This window comes from Pezoporus flaviventris, unplaced genomic scaffold (assembly GCF_033815535.1).
Source record: "Pezoporus flaviventris isolate CSIRO_AGI_PZ_B2104156 unplaced genomic scaffold, CSIRO_AGI_Pfla_v1 ptg000055l, whole genome shotgun sequence".
NCBI lineage: Eukaryota > Metazoa > Chordata > Aves > Psittaciformes > Psittacidae > Pezoporus > Pezoporus flaviventris.
Genome location: NW_026892603.1, coordinates 5,202,528 through 5,218,705, shown reverse-complemented (window position 1 = coordinate 5,218,705; position 16,178 = coordinate 5,202,528). Strand labels below are relative to the sequence as shown.

At 43.0% G+C, this 16,178-nt stretch overlaps 1 protein-coding gene across 1 annotated transcript in view; it reads right to left on the bottom strand.

The window, feature by feature from the left end:
* Window positions 1-16,178, bottom strand: part of THSD7A (thrombospondin type 1 domain containing 7A) — a 199,723-nt gene that overhangs the window by 131,759 nt on the left and 51,786 nt on the right. The window lies entirely within an intron of this gene.

The window sequence follows — 16,178 nt, the reverse complement described above, 5'->3', positions numbered from 1 at the left end:
AAGAAGCCTGAACCTAATGAATTTCCCTTAGTTAACGTTCTGGACCTGTCATCCTTTAGGTTTTCCTCAAATTCATTGGAGCAAAGAAAGTTTCATAAAATTGCACCTTGTAAGTACAGAACATTATATAAAGGGTCAAGTCTATACATTTTTTTATTCATCTTTAAATATTTCATTATTTAAATTGCCTATGTGTTGGACTGAAATAATAATTCAATCATAAATCTTTTGAAGTGCACTGAGACTTTATGTCTTGCTGAGATACATTCTCCAAGCATATTCTCTGTTCATTTATTATTCATTATCATCCACAGTTCGCCAAATTCCTGTGGAACCCATTTTCAATTTTCAAATGGCAACTTTCCCCTAGATTTGTGGTGCTTTCATTACATAGACATAGTATTTAAAACTACAGGAAGGAAAGCCAACTAAGCCATGTGGACATATTGAAAATACAAGTGCCGCTGTGTATCAGATAATGACAGATCTGTATTAGTTTTGAAGAAGTCTTGTCAGGACTATATGAAACCTGTCACTGCAATGTATGCAAAATAAGTAATGTCTTTATCTGAGCTCTCTGTAATAAATAATTTTCATTTCATACACAACTGAGGTAAATAATTCAAAAAAGTGATTACTACTTACTTCCATCTGGCAAATGTTTTGCACAATTGTATTAAAATAAGTGGGTTTGTCTATTTTTGTGAGACTGGAAATATATCTAACAAACTGTTCCATATAAATATTTTTTCCAGTTTTTGTTTTAGAAATAATAACTTTATTGAAATATTAATGTAGGCAGTCATTTCAGTACCTCAGACCATATCGTAACTTTGGCTTTTAAACAGACTTCCCCCCCTCAATCAAAGCAGGGACTTCTGTTTAAAAATACATTAACATGATCTGGTATTATCACTAATCTATCAGAAGAACCCAAGATATCCTATTAAAAATGCAATGCATCACTACTGCAAAAATTTTAAAGTACACCAGTATTTTAAGAAGGGCATCACAAGATTAATTTTAGATCAGCAATCTCCAGAAGATTTCTTAAATTCCTTTCACCCAACAAAGAAAAAGGGACAGGCACTCAGCAACTGACCTCTGCCCTAATCTTCCATTCTAGCACAAAACCCACTTACTTTTCCATTGCTAGTAATAGCTTTGATTTCTAAAGTTACTTCACAGGGGTCATTTCATAATAAGTAAAACCAGAATCTCTTAGTAGATGCCCTGCTTTCTTGGGGATGGCTGAACATCTGCCTGCCAATAGGAAATGGTGAATGAATTCTTTGTTTTGTTTTGCTTGTGTGAATGGATTTTGCTTTACCCATCAAACTATCTATCTTTATCTCAGCCCATGAGTTTTCCCACTTTTTCCCTTCTGATTCTCATCCCCATTCAACCAGCGGTTAGTGAGCAAGCAGCTGCACAGGTTAAACCACAACAATCATGAAATACTTTTTTACTGTGACGGTGACTGGGCACTGGCACATGTTACCCAGAGATGACATGGAGTCTCCCTCCTTGGAGATGTTCAAAAGCCATCTGAACACAGTCCTGGGCAACTGGCTCAGGGGAGGTATGTATGATGCACATGAAGCATAAAAGCTCTACGTGGCTCTGCCTGAGCAGACAAGGTATACGAGGTGACATCCTGCGGTCCCTTACAACCTCACCCATTCTGTGACTCCCTGAAATACACACATATCAGTATCAAATACGAAAGTCACAAAGGAAGTATTTGGTTATGTATTCTCCAGACTCCCAAATTTCACTATGCCAAAGTTTAAATCGCTATACAAAGGCTAAAAGACATCATGTATTCATGAGTAGATATGTCCAGAAAGAAAACAGTAAGAAAATGCTATTTGTTAAGGTTTGGGGTTAATCAATTATAGAATTTAGTATAAAGTCTGTACTTTTTTAGAAACAGCTATTAAATTCCATGCCAGAAATTCTGTATCAGAAAACTTACAGGAAGAACAATTTATTATTAAAAACATCTACAGAATTTAACTAACAGATAATGCCCATAAACTTCAACATACATAACATTTATTTGGACTTCATTAAATATTAACTACACTAGAAATGAATTCCTAAATATTTTTTATTATTAACTCCAGCTGAGTATAAAAAGAAATATGACAGATATGAAATGGCAGGAAAGTTTCAAAATTATGCACTGAGAAGACTTTACAATGCACTCTTTATCATAGAATCATAGAATAATTAGGGTTGGAAAGGACCTTAAGATCATCTAGTTCCAACCCCCCTGCCATGGGCAGGGACACCTCACACTAAACCATATCACCCAAGGCCTCGTCCAACCTGGTCTTGAACACCACCAGGGATGGAGCATTCACAACTTCCCTGGGCAACCTATTCCAGTGCTTCACCACCCTAACAGGAAAGAATTTCCTTCTTATATCCAATCTAAACTTCCCCTGTTTAAGTTTTAACCCGTTACGCCTTGTCCCATCACTACAGTCTCTAATGAAGTGTCCCTCTCCAGCAACCCTATAGGCCCCCTTCAGATACTGGAAGGCTGCTATGAGGTCTCCACGCAACCTTCTCTTCTCCAGGCTGAACAGCCCCAAATTCCTCAGCCTGTCTTCAGGGAAATATAACCCCCATTTTCAAGAAGGGGAAAATGGATGACCCAGGGAATTACAGAGCAGTCAGTCTCACCTCTGTGCCTGGCAATATCTTGGAGCAGATTCTCCTGGAAGACATGCTAAGGCACATGAAAAACAACAAGGTGCTTGGTGACAGCCAGCATGGCTTCACTAAGGGCAAATCCTGCCTGACTAATTTGGTGGCCTTCTATGATGGGGCTGCAGAACTGATGGACGGGGTAGAGCTGTTGATGTCATCTACCTGGAATTGTGTAAAGCATTCGACACTGTCCCGCACAACATCCTTGTCTCTAAATTGGAGAGACATCAATTTGATGGATGGACCGCTTGGTGGATAAAGAACTGACTGGATGGCTGCACACAAAGAGTTGTGGTGAATGGCTCAATGTCCGGCTGGAGACCAGTAACGAGTGGCATCCCTCAGGGATCGGTGTTGGGACCGATCTTGTTCAACATCTTTGTCGCTGACATGGACAGCGGGATTGAGTGCACCCTCAGCAAGTTTGCCGATGACACCAAGCTGTGTGGTTTGGTTGATACCCTGGAGGGAAGGAATGCCATCCAGAGGGACCTTGACACACTTGGGAGGTGGGCTGGGGCCAACCTTATGAAGTTTAACCATGACAAGTGCAAGGTCCTACACCTGGGTCAGAGCAATCCCAGGCACAGCTACAGGTTGGGCAGAGAAGAGATTCAGAGCAGCTCTGCGGAGAGGGACTTGGGGGTGTTGGTTGATGAGAAAATGAACATGAGCTGGCTTCAGTGTGCGCTTGCAGCCCAGAAAGCCAACCGCATCCTGGGCTGCATCAAAAGGAGTGTGACCAGCAGGTCGAAGGAGGTGATCCTGCCCCTCTACTCTGCTCTTTTGAGACCTCACCTGGTTTATGGATTACCAGAAGCGTTAAACCTCCTTGTTCAAGCTCCATTGAACAATACGTATTTCTATACAGATATTCATTCTTAAAATTCTTCCTCCCACTACTTCAAAATATTAGATAAACATGAAGCTCATTTTCTGCACAGTGAAAGAACAGCCCACGTGCAAATTTTATTTAAAGGAGAAAATAAGTAGAGAGATCTATATATCTGAACAGGGACATGGTAATTTAGCTAGTCACACCAGCAGAAATTTCAGGACACTGTCTGAGTACTTACCAAGAAACCACCACAGCTGGAATTAGGGAAAAAAAATGTATTTAAAAAAAGAGCCTGCAGAGCCCGGTTCATCAAAACCGCTGAAATAACACTGTGATGTAACGGCAACCAAATGTCCTTTTTACTTAGCTAGCAAACAGCTAACTTTACAGTCTTCAATTTTGCTAATGAGTGATTAGACCTGAACTTCTGGGTGTAACTTTATAGCAGAACCTCAAGAAAGAGAGACAAATCCAAGAGCATCTTTGTGATATAATAATACTCATTTAAAAGCCAGTCCAGAAAGCAACTGCACCTGAATGAAGATCTGTTGTTGCGAAGCCCAAGCAGGCTCATCAACGTAAATAACAGATCTTATCCTTTTAAAAGCCTGAGCTAGCATTATCCCATTTTAGCACAACTCTTTCAGCTACATCACTTAAGAAATTAGAAATGTCATTCTCTATTTTAATTCACCTTCAGGTAAAAGGTTAACTCAATGTAAAGGATATTTTAACAGGGCAGATCTTTCAAAATCAGTAACGAATTGGGTTGGAGATATCTTTCAGAAGGGATGACTTCAATTAAAAAAGCCCTCACTAGAGATAATGAGTAGAGAAGGAAGGTTAGTGTTGGACAAAGAAACACTCGCCCTCTTGCCAAACAGGGGATGCAAAGATCCTTATCAGCCTGAATTATGCTGAAAAATCTTCAAAGGCTCTGAAAAACAGAAAGGTCATTTTGTTTCAAGGAGACTCTTTAAAAAGGGGTAGAAGTGACAAAAGTTTTTCCTAACAATTTTTAAAACTCATCAACATGAAAATGTTTGCTGGGCTAAGAAGGAAGGATGGAAGGAGAGAAAGGGAGAAGAAGGAGGGAGGGAGGGGAAGAGGAAGGAAGGGAGAGAGAGAAAGAGAGAGAAAGAAAACTGTTATGGGAATCTGAATGTCTCAAAGGACATTTGCAGTAATCTTATGGCCACTGTTTATTTTTCTGCTAGATGTGTAATTATCCATCCAGGCTACATTAGCAGCCATAAAAGCTCTCTCACCCTTTTCAGATGCACTACAGAAGAACAAATTTGGTGCAAGCAGGAACAGACATACATTTGGCCTAAGCCTCCATCCTAATGTAAAATTTGATTCAATTCCAATTTTACTGGAGAATAGGAGAAGCTCTTGCTCCTCTTAAAATATAAAGTTCATGCCTGGATAACAATAATTTGTCTCTTATAGAAGTATAACAAACTAATTATAAATCAAATGCAGGAGCCTGAATTTCTTTTCTACACTTTGACCTCTACTGAATCCTCAAGCCTTTCTTTCTCTCCCTCCCTCCCCTTCCCTCCCCCCTGACCTTTATTATAATACTATTTAGGATGTTTCTTTTACTTGGAGTGAAAAATGGTCAGAGTCATCTAAAGAATGAGCATACTTTAAGAAGAGCACAGTTATTTGTTCAACAGCAGGTTAATGTAAGCAAAGGAAAGCTCAACCCAGTATGGCACTGCTTAAAGAAACAAAAGTCAGCTGGGTAGCAATGAGAATACAATATACTCCAAACCACATGCATCTCATTATATGTAAATCACTGCACTCTGCTTAATTAGTAAGCTCTACATTTTTCCTTCCAGTTCTGACTTTTAAAGGCAATAAAGCCACTCCAGAGTAGGAGGTTATAGCAGTAAGAAACCTGACTTCATGCCAGTTGATGAGAATTTCCCTGTAACAGCACAGGACCATGTAAATCTTATCAGACAAAGGAACTCAAAACAGAAAAAAGACTTCTTTCTTTTCTTTCAACCACTCAAACAAATCACCTAGGAGATAGCATTCTCTCCCTTCAGACTGAAAGTAGATACTATTCTGGAAGATACACTCTATTACTCATATTCATTTTACTGATCTAAGGACAAGCCACATCTGACCTTATTTTGTTAGACATTGTGCAGTTTCAGAGAAATAAGTGTCCAGGTGCTATGCCACAGGTCTAGCTCACAAGCTACATCAGGTTCAGGGGAGGTATGTATGATGCACATGAAGCATAAAAACTGTGTTTACTTCATATATGTTAGTTGGATTAATTTTTTTGATTGCTTGCTTTGCTGGGCTTTCCTGTGAAGGTTTATGCGAAATAGGAAGAAAAAGGGAAAACTGCAGAGAAGAGTGAGTGCAGCTGAGGTACAGTGACCGTGAAGAAGGCAGGAAGAAATGCTTCAGTCCATCAGAAAGGGACAAGAGTTCAAAATAGTGGATTTCACATACAAAAAGCCCCTACTTTAGCTGTGCCTCCAACTGCTACTGCAGGTGGGAGGCTTCTGCTGTCTCAAAACCTTAAATTATCTTGCCTCAGTTGAGCAAGAATCTTAAATTCTTTTCAAAACAGACAGTAATTGCTCAATCCACACAACATCATGTGCTCTGCAACAAAATATTGAACTAAAGATGTTCACAGAAGTAACTGTTTTCTTACAACTGACACACTGCTTCCAGAGTCCCTATCTTGACTAGCATGTCAGCAGTGTAGGCAGACTGCTGACACCCTGCCTCCTGCCCAACATGGGCAGGATGCTGCCCACATTATTGACATAAGGTAAGATCTTCTCCAACCACATTGCCACTGCTGGAGCCAAGGGGCAGATATGCCCCTGACTCCCACCCGCATGCAAAAGGTATTTGCACGATTGGCTGTTGATGCCAGATGACCCGAACACCAAGCGTTCCTGGCAGCTCGCCATCGCTTATCACCATGTGTTTGCTGTTGGGGATTAGGCCATGCTGCTGCTCATCTCTCCTACTGCCTCAATAAAACTTTGGTTTTAATGTGTTGTCAGACCCCATTACTGTTCACACCTCAGCACCTGACCATATATTAAAATTAGACACCAGCTGAAAAAAAACAGAGTTAAGTTTAAGCTAGATGTTAATTCAAAGTAAAGTCAAAATACCATGAATGGACCAGGAAGCATTGTTTCCAGCATGATTTCATTTGGAGCACTCCATCACTATTACCCGATAAATCTGTTGTGATATATCTTAACAGAGTAAAATATGACACCAAAAAAAAAAAAAAAAAAGACTGAAAGATGCTTTTGGGAATGTTTGTTTTCTTGCCTTCTAAGAGATGATAAAATACATGTGCTGTCTACAAATCACTATTCATTTAAAGCTGCAGAGAGCACTGTTTTAATGAAGTAACTGAATGTATTTGTACCCATTAATACATTTGAATTAAATGTGTTTGAAGCAATAGCTTCTACTGAAAGTATGTTTCAGTTTTTAAATAAAGATACAAAATGCACATATTACAGTGAGAGATTTAAAATAAACCCAGTTATTTTAGTGCTTTCCTTTTCAATATTTCAAACACTAACAGTTAAAATACAACAACAGAAGCTCTGACAGTGATTCTACTACTCCCTCGGTAGCCTTTAAGACCTTGGTTTCAGTCACTAATCCAGATGCCAACAGACCTTCCTCTATTACCAGGAATCGTATCAGAAGCTTTCATAATTTCTTGGTAAGAAATGGAGCACTTATCTCAGCAAATTCAATACTACTTGCATGTTTCACTTCAAACACTCTTTACAGCCAAGAGGCTGTTCACTATCAGCAACTAAATACATCAAACATATTACACAACTTACAGAGCATAAATAAGAGAAAGTCTGAATGTAAATGCAAGAGATTTTCTATAACATTTTCTATAAAAGAATCCAATATTTTCTTTAGACGATACAAATTATCAGACATGCTTTGTAATAGAGTGGTGCATTCTAATTATTTTTCGGCTTCTTTTTCTTTCTCTGAAACCTTGCGAACATAAAGGTTTGAAAACAATAAAATAGAGAAAGCAATTTCTCTAACAGAGAATGGCCATTATTTAAGTTGTCCTGGTTTTAGTTGGCAAGAAACACCTGGGTACCATAAAAGGACTGATCCATTATACTCTCATAAACCCTAGAAATTTCAAGATCAAAAATAAGGATTTTCCTTTTTTTTCATTCCTCAAAGAGAATTCAATTAATATGTTTCAGAAGAAGATGAGACCACTGCTGCAAACCATTGGTTGCAACTACCAAAGCCTCATGGGAGCATGCATACGTTGCTGCTAGCAAGTCCTCTCACACCCATTGCATACGTTGCTGCTAGCAAGTCCTCTCACACCCATTCCTCTCTTGCTAGAAGGATATATGAAGGAATAAGGATAAGGCCTCTCACCCCTGCCCCAGTAGGGTTTCTATTACCAATAACAATTTTACAGTCCAGTTTGCTTTTGTCTGTATTTTTTGAAAGGTCTGAGGTGCTGGGTGATTAATACTCAGGCAGAGACCATTTTCTTGACCTGAAATTACATTCTTACACAGTGCTAGGCACCAACTAACAAAATGGATTTTATTTCCCAGCAGTTTACAGAAGAGGTAGACAAAATGGATAGGTCAATCCTGTTCTCATAGGTCAACCCCAAGCCAATAAGTGCACCTCCACCTTAAATACCCCAACTGCATTCACACTGGCTATAACAGCATCTCCTGAGACTGTCCAAGATGAAAAATGACAATCCAACAAGCCTTTGCATCCTCTGTACACATTCCTACACCACCTAACCCTACCAAAAGACCAGCTTCAGCGTACACATTAATTTTCCTACCAAGGCATATAATGACAGGATAATATTCTTAAAATGCATGGCGAGAATGGAACTGGAGGTTTTGCTGAGGGTTTGCAGAGAGGGGTGATGGCATTCAACAGACCCATCTTTAGAAGCATACCTTACGCTAGAGGCAGCAAACACAAGACAGTGGGAGCTACTCTCCAGTGACTGAAAGTCTCATACCCATACAGGCTCCGGGCCCTTGAGTTACAACAGGCTGCCAAGGGCACTGAGCCGCAACTCAAAAATGCACAGCCTCCTTTAAACCACTGCCCAGATAACATGCTTCAAAACATGCATCTCAGAGATGACTTAGGCCATGCTGTTATCATGCATATGGAACCATTACAGGCTTTTTTTTTTTTTTTTTCCTTCATCCTTTAAAATCCCTGATAAACCCCTTTTCAACAATCAACCTTTCAACAATGTTCATGGACTGAATGAAAAATCCCTTCAGTCCCCGGTAAAAAGCAAAGCAGCAGCTGGGCTGGATATACTCTTCGTAGTCTTTGCCTCCACTCTTCAAATCCTTTAGGGTCAACCTTCACATCACAGATTAAAATTTTGGCTCAAAAAAGGCAGATATCCAACCTCTATCGTCTAGAAAGGTTAGCACTTGCGAAGCTCATCACCCAAACTTGCCATATCACATTAGTGCTGACAAAAGCTTTTGGAGCTGTGGTGGGTTGACTCTGGTTGGATACCAGGTGCCTATCGCTATCCTCCTTGGCTGGACAGAGAGAAATAATAACAAAAAGCTCGCAGGTGGAGATAAGGACAGGAAGAGATTATTCACCAGTTGCTGTCACAGGCAAACCAGACTCAACCTGGGGAAATCAGTTTAATTTATTATCTATCAAATCAGAGTAGGATCACAAGAAAAAAAATTAAATCTTAAAACACCTTCCCCCACCCCTCTCTCTCATCTTCCTAAGCTCAACTTCACCCCCAGTTTCTCCACCTACCCCCCACCACCCCAGCAGCACAGAGGGATGGGGAATGGGGATTGCAGACAGTTCATCACATGTTGTCTCTGACGCTCCTTCCTCCTCAGGGAAGGACTCCTCACACTCTTCTGCTCCAGTGTGGGGTCCCTCACACAGGAAACAGTCCTCCATGAGCTGCTCCAATGTGCATCCCTTTCCTTCAGGAGCAGACTGCTCCAGCATGGGTCTCCCATGGGGTAAAAAGTCCTGCCAGCAAACCTGCTTCAGTGCAGGCTCCCCACGGGGTCAACAGCCTCCTTTGGGCATCCCACTGGTCCAGTGTGGGGTCCTCCCTGGGCTCCACTATGGACTTCCATGGGGTGCAGGACAGTATCTGCTCCAGCACCTATACTATCTACTCCCTTCCTTCTTCACTGACCTTGGTGTCTGTAGAGCTGTTTTATTCACATATTCTCACTCCTCTTTCTGACTGCAATTGCTCCTGCATAGTAACTTTTCCCCTTTCCTAAACAGATTATCCCAGAGGAGCTACCACCACTGCTGATGGACTTGGCCTTGGCCACCAGTGGGTCTGTCCTGGAGCTGGCTGGCTCCATCAGACACAGGCAGTTTCTAGCAACATCTCAGAGAAGCCACACTGTAGCCTCCCCGCTACCTTCTCATGCAAACCCAATACAGAAACACTTGCACAAAATTTCCCAGATTAAGTCCAAGCCTGTGATCCAGACAAGCTGATCCTCCAAAAGCAGCAGGAGGGGGCTGGATAGTTACAAACCATGGCTAAGAAGCACTTCTTGGTAGAGGCTTCCCTGGAGGACAAGAAACTACATGCTTAAATTGTTGCTGTGAGGGTGACAGTTCCTGAGGTCTATTCCCTATGAAAAGCTTGATTCCTAGCTGGGTTACCACCATATATACTACAACTTTTGGACAGCCCTTAAGTGGTGAGGCAGTTGGCCTAGATGGTTGTAGGCCCTTGCAACTGAACAATTTTATTCTATTCTCTTTGACCAGACTCTTAACTGTGGCTTGGCTCCTTAGCTGTAGAAATACTACTTCTATGAAATCTGCTAAGATCTTGACCTCAACAACTTTATCATTCTCTAAGCATCTGCTGTTTCAAAACAGGTAATACTACCTAAAGCAAGGTACTTTAAAAACAGATTTTTATTTTACAGGTCTCATAATTGAGACCTTTTCCTGTGAAAAACTGCATACATCCAAGGTGCTGGATAGCTACACTGGGGGTCATACTTAGCATTTACACATATACATACAAATAAGCTGATGGGGATCAGTGATGTTAAATTCAGACAAGCCTTATCTTTCATGAAATTGTTAATAAACAGTGACTATTTCCCATCTTTTTCTGAAAAACTGAGTGGCTTCAAACAAAAGTAGAACTAAATTGCAATTAAAACCAAAACAAAACAGGAGGTTCTTCACATAATATGTAAAAACAGCTTGGGAACTTCCTGTTGTAGGTGATGATACTCAATAAGCAGTAGGTCATGGTTACAGACAAAAAATTAACAATAGTTATTACACAGAAAAGGATTGCCATTGGCTTAGAAAGTTTGCTGAAGGCAAGGATAACATTTAGAGGTGGTATCACTACATGACTGTCCTCATTTCACACACTTCCCCAGGCATCCAGAAACAGATAGGGTCACAGAAAGGGTACTGTGTTAGATCAACCTTGATATGACTGCTCTCTTTTTTAATTAGCATGTATAAAACCCCATGCTGATAAAATTCTTCCTTCTATCCCCAAATTATCATGTATGCTTTCATTAGGTCCAGCAAAATCCATGCTGCCCAGCGTGTACCAAAAGCCACCACACTTAACACAGGGAAATATGTAAAAAGATGGATTCTTAGAGAACTGTGAGGGAGAAAAACGTGAAAGGAAACATCTTATCAAGAAGGCGTTGCTTTAGAGGGAAAGGGGTTGCTTACTGAGAGCCTAAAAAAGGAAAACTTCAAAGGTGTTATCCGTACAAAGCTAAAACAGCACATGAACCACAGCTACTGCAGGTTTCCTTCTCCTTCAGATCTGGATATTTCAGTAAATAATAACCAAGGTAAATACTTGTAAGAGGGGAGTTTCCTTCATTGTTATGTAGAATTAAACATCTATGATGTAGAAACAGATGACATTTCCAGGCTTCCCTTTTCTTTTTTTTTTTTTAATTTACATGTGTGTGTGCACCTATTAAAAAAAAATCAGGAATTCCATGATGGAACCAAGGTGCAACACAGGTATGCTATGAAGTTTTTATATCATAAAAAATGCTTTAATTTTAGTATTACATGCACAAAATACAAAGGGGATTTAGATTATAGAATCATAGAACGGTTTGGGTTGGAAGGGACCTTAAAGATCATTCAGGTCCAACATCCCTGCCTGTGGCAGGGACACCTTTCACAACATCAGGTTGCTCAAAGCCCAGTTCACCCTGGCCTTGAACACTTCCATAGATGGGGCATCCACAACTTCTCTGGATTAATACCCTTTATTAATTGAAGGGGGAGGGAAGGAAGACAAAAAAAAAACAAAAATGGCGTAGAAGGAATGTAAAACTCCCTCGGATCTAAATACTGGAGTAGTTTTCTATTCTTAACCGTTCTAATCACAGAATAGTTAAGGTTGGAAAGGACCTTAAGATCATCTAGTTCCAACACCCTTGCCATGGGAGGGACACCTCACATTAGATCATGCCACCCAAGGCTCTGTCAAAACTGGCCTTGAACACCACCAGGGATGGAGCATTCTCAACTTCCCTGGGCAACCCATTCCAGTGCCTCACCACCCTAACAGGAAAGAACTTCCTCCTTATATCCAAACTAAACTTCCCCTGTTTAAGTTTTAACCCGTTACCCCTTGTCCTATTACTACAGTCCCTAGGAAAGAGTCTCTCCCTAGCATCCTTGTAGGCCCCCTTCAGATACTGGAAGGTTGCTATGAGGTCTCCATGCTGCCTTCTCTTCTCCAGGCTGAACAGCCCCAACTTTCTCAGCCTGTCTTCATACAGGAGGTGCTCCAGTCCCCTGATCATCCTCGTGGCCCTCCCCTGGACTTGTTCCAACAGTTCCATGTCCTTTTTATGTTGAGGACACCAGAACTGCACACAATACTCCAAGTGAGGTCTCACAAGAGCAGAGTAGAGAGGCAGGATCACCTCCTTCGACCTGCTGGTCACACTCCTTTTGATGCAGCCCAGGATACGGTTGGCTTTCTGGGCTGCAAACGCACACTGAAGCCTGCTCATGTTCATTTTCTCATCAACCAACACCCCCAAGTCCTTCTCCGCAGGGCTGCTCTGAATCTCTTCTCTGCCCAACCTGTAGCTGTGCCTGGGATTGCTCCAACCCAGGTGTAGGACCTTGCACTTGGCATGGTTAAACTTCATGAGGCTGGCATCAGCCCACCTCACAAGCATGCCCAGGTCCCTCTGGATGGCATTCCTTCCCTCCAGCGTATCAACCGAACCACACAGCTTGGTGTCATTGGCAAACTTGCTCAGGGCCCACTCAATCCCACTGTCCATGTCACCAACGAAGATGTTGAACGAGACCGGTCCCAACACCAATCCCTGAGGGACGCCACTTGTTATTGGTCTCCAGCTGGACACTGAGCCATTCACCACAACTCTTTGTGTGCGGCCATCCAGCCAGTTCTTTATCCACCGAGTGGTTCACCTATCAAACTGATGTCTCTCCAATTTAGAGACAAGGATATTGTGTAGGACAGTGTCGAACGCTTTACACAAGTCCAGGTAGATGACATCAGCTGCTCTACCCCTCTCCATCAGTTCTGCAGCCCCATCATAGAAGGCCACCAAATTAGTCAGGCAGGATTTCCCCTTAGTGAAGCCATGCTGGCTGTCACCAAGCACCTTGTTGTTTTTCATGTGCTTTAACATGCCTTCCAGGAGAATCTGCTCCAAGATTTTGCCAGGCACAGAGGTGAGACTGACTGCTCTGTAATTCCCTGGGTCATCCATTTTCCCCTTCTTGAAAATGGAGATTATATTTCCCTTTTTCCAGTCATCGGGAACTTCACCAGCTCCTTCAGGACCCACAGATGGATTTCCTCAGGTCCCATGGACTTGTGCACGTTCAGGTTCCTAAGATGGTCTCGAACCAGATCCTCTCCTACAGTGGGCCCAAGGTCTTCATTCTCACTGTCCCTGTGTCTGCTTTCCAAGACTTGGGTGGTGTGGTCAGAGCCTTTGCCAGTAAAGACCGAGGCAAAGAAGTCATTCAGAACCTCAGCCTTCTCCAAATACAGGGTAGCTAGTTCTCCTGATAGCTTCCTGAGAGGGCCTACGTTGTCCCTCGTCTGTCTTTTATTCACTACATACATATAGAATCCCTTCCTGTTATCCTTAACATCCCTAGCCAAGTTTAATCCTAACTGGGCCTTAGCCTTCCTAACCTGGTCACTAGCTTCCCAGACAACACCTCTGTATTGTTCCCAAGCCGCCTGTCCTTGCTTCCACTTTTTATAAGCCTCTTTTTTCCTTCAGTTTTTCCTCAGCAGCCCATTATCCATCCAAGGAGGTCTCCTGGCCCTCCTGCTGCACTTTCTTCTAGTTGGGATGCAACACTCCTGAGCTTGCAGTAGGTGATCCTTGAATATCAACCAAGAGTCTTGGGCCCCCCCGCCCTCTAGGGCTGTATCCCATGGAACCTTACTAAGCAGGTTCCTGAAGAAGCCAAAGTCTGCTCTCTTGAAGTCCAGGGCAGTGAGCTTGCTGCACGCTCTTCTCACTGTCCTGAGGATCTCAAACTTGACCATCTTGTGGTCGCTGTATCCAAGGCTGCCCTGCAGCGTCACATTTCCAACGAGCCCTTCCCTGTTGGTGAGCACAAGGTCAAGCATGGCACCTCTCCTTGTCGGCTCCTCTGTTACTTGTAGAAGGAAGTTGTCTTCCACACAATCAAGGAACCTCCTGGATTGCTTGTGCCAGGCTGTACTGTCATTCCAACAGATGTCAGGGTGGTTGAAGTCCCCCATGAGAACAAGGCCTTGCAAGTGTGAGGCTGCTCCTATCTGTCTGTAGAGCCCTTCATCCACAGAGTCCTCTTGATCAGGAGGTCTGTAACAGATCCCCACAGTAATGTCCCCCATAGCTGTTCTCCCTTTAACCCTGACCCACAACTCTCTGTTGACTGCTCACCTGTCCCCAGACAGAGTTCCATACTCTCCAGCCTATCCCTAACATAAACAGCAACTCCCCATCCCCGCCTGCCAGGCCTGTCTTTCCTAAAGAGCCTGTAACCTTCCATTTCAACACTCCAGTCATAGGAGCCATTGCACCATGTTTCTGATGCCTATTATATCATACCCCCATAGACGTGCACACATCCCTAATTCCTTTTGTTTGCTCCCCATGCTTTGGGCGTTTGTATAGAGGCATCTGAGCCAAGCTCCAGATGAAGCCGGCTCCTTGGCTGAGTGGCTGGGATATCTCTACATTGCTCTGAGAATTTATTATATGTGCTGGCAACTGAGTGGGAGTGTTGGGATGGAATGATGCCCCACTCCCCTGTCGTGGTTTAAACCCAGTCAGGTAACTCGTTCACTCACCTCCCCCCCCTTTCTTGCCCTCCCCCTGCTCCCGGAGGGACGGAGAGGAGAATTGAAAAGAATGCAACTCCCACGGGTTGAGATAAGAACAGTTTAGTAACTAAGGTATAACACAAATCACTACTGCTACCACCAATGATAATAATGATAAAGGAAATAACAAGGGAATACAACACCTCACCACCAGCCGACCGATAACTCGCCCCCCCCCAGCCCGACCAAGCTCCGACCGATACCTCCTCCAACCCTGCAGTCTCCCAGCCCTTCTGGGTAACTCCCAGTTACCTCCTGGGTAACTCCCAGTTACCTCCTGGGCATGACGTGCTGTGGTATGGAATACCTCTTTGGTCAGTTTGGGTCAGGTGTCCTGTCTCTGCTTCCTCCCAGCTTCCCCTCCTCCCTGGCAGAGCATGAGGCTCACAAAGTCCTTGGCCAAACCACAACATCTCTATCAGCTCTGTTCCCGAGCCGAAAGTCAAAACACTGCACTACACCAGCTACCAAGGAGGAGAAACATGACTGCTACTGCTGAACCCAGGACATTATCCACCCCTTATTCCATACCATTCACGTCATGCTCAGATCCCACATTTTCAATATACCATCACTCTTATCTCGGTGCACTCTTATCTTAGTGCATGGACCAGTCCCTATAAAGCTGCTGCCTCCATCTGGTCCATGTCAGGCTCCATCTCTTGTAACAGTCTTCCAGAGCAGGAGAGACTGTGTGCAGTGTTCACACTCGTGAATAACCTGGGCAATAGTGTCCATTGTTAAGTCCACCCCTCGATCATGAGTCCATCTCTATGTTGCATCTCTGCTCTGATGGCCTGAAGTGCCATGGGCCCACCAGGCTCAAAATAATTCACTGTCCCCTTCAGCAGTTTCTGCAGCTTGTTGCTGGGGACTCCATACAGCTGCCTTCCATCTCCGACGCTTCCAAAGCACTGGAGGGGCCCAGTGGACTAGATACTTGCCCATACTGTCCCACACACTCTGCCACTCATGACTCTCCAGCCTTGGGGAAAATCTCTTGGTCCCCCTATATTGTTGTCTAACCCCGGACAAGACCCAAACCTGACTCTGCTTAACTTTTGAGATCAGACAAAATGGTTGTGGGTAGAACACAGCCTGTGTGTGTGCCAACATGCTGATCCCCATCACAATCAGCAGGCAGGTCCCAAGGATACCCAAAGGCCATTCAAA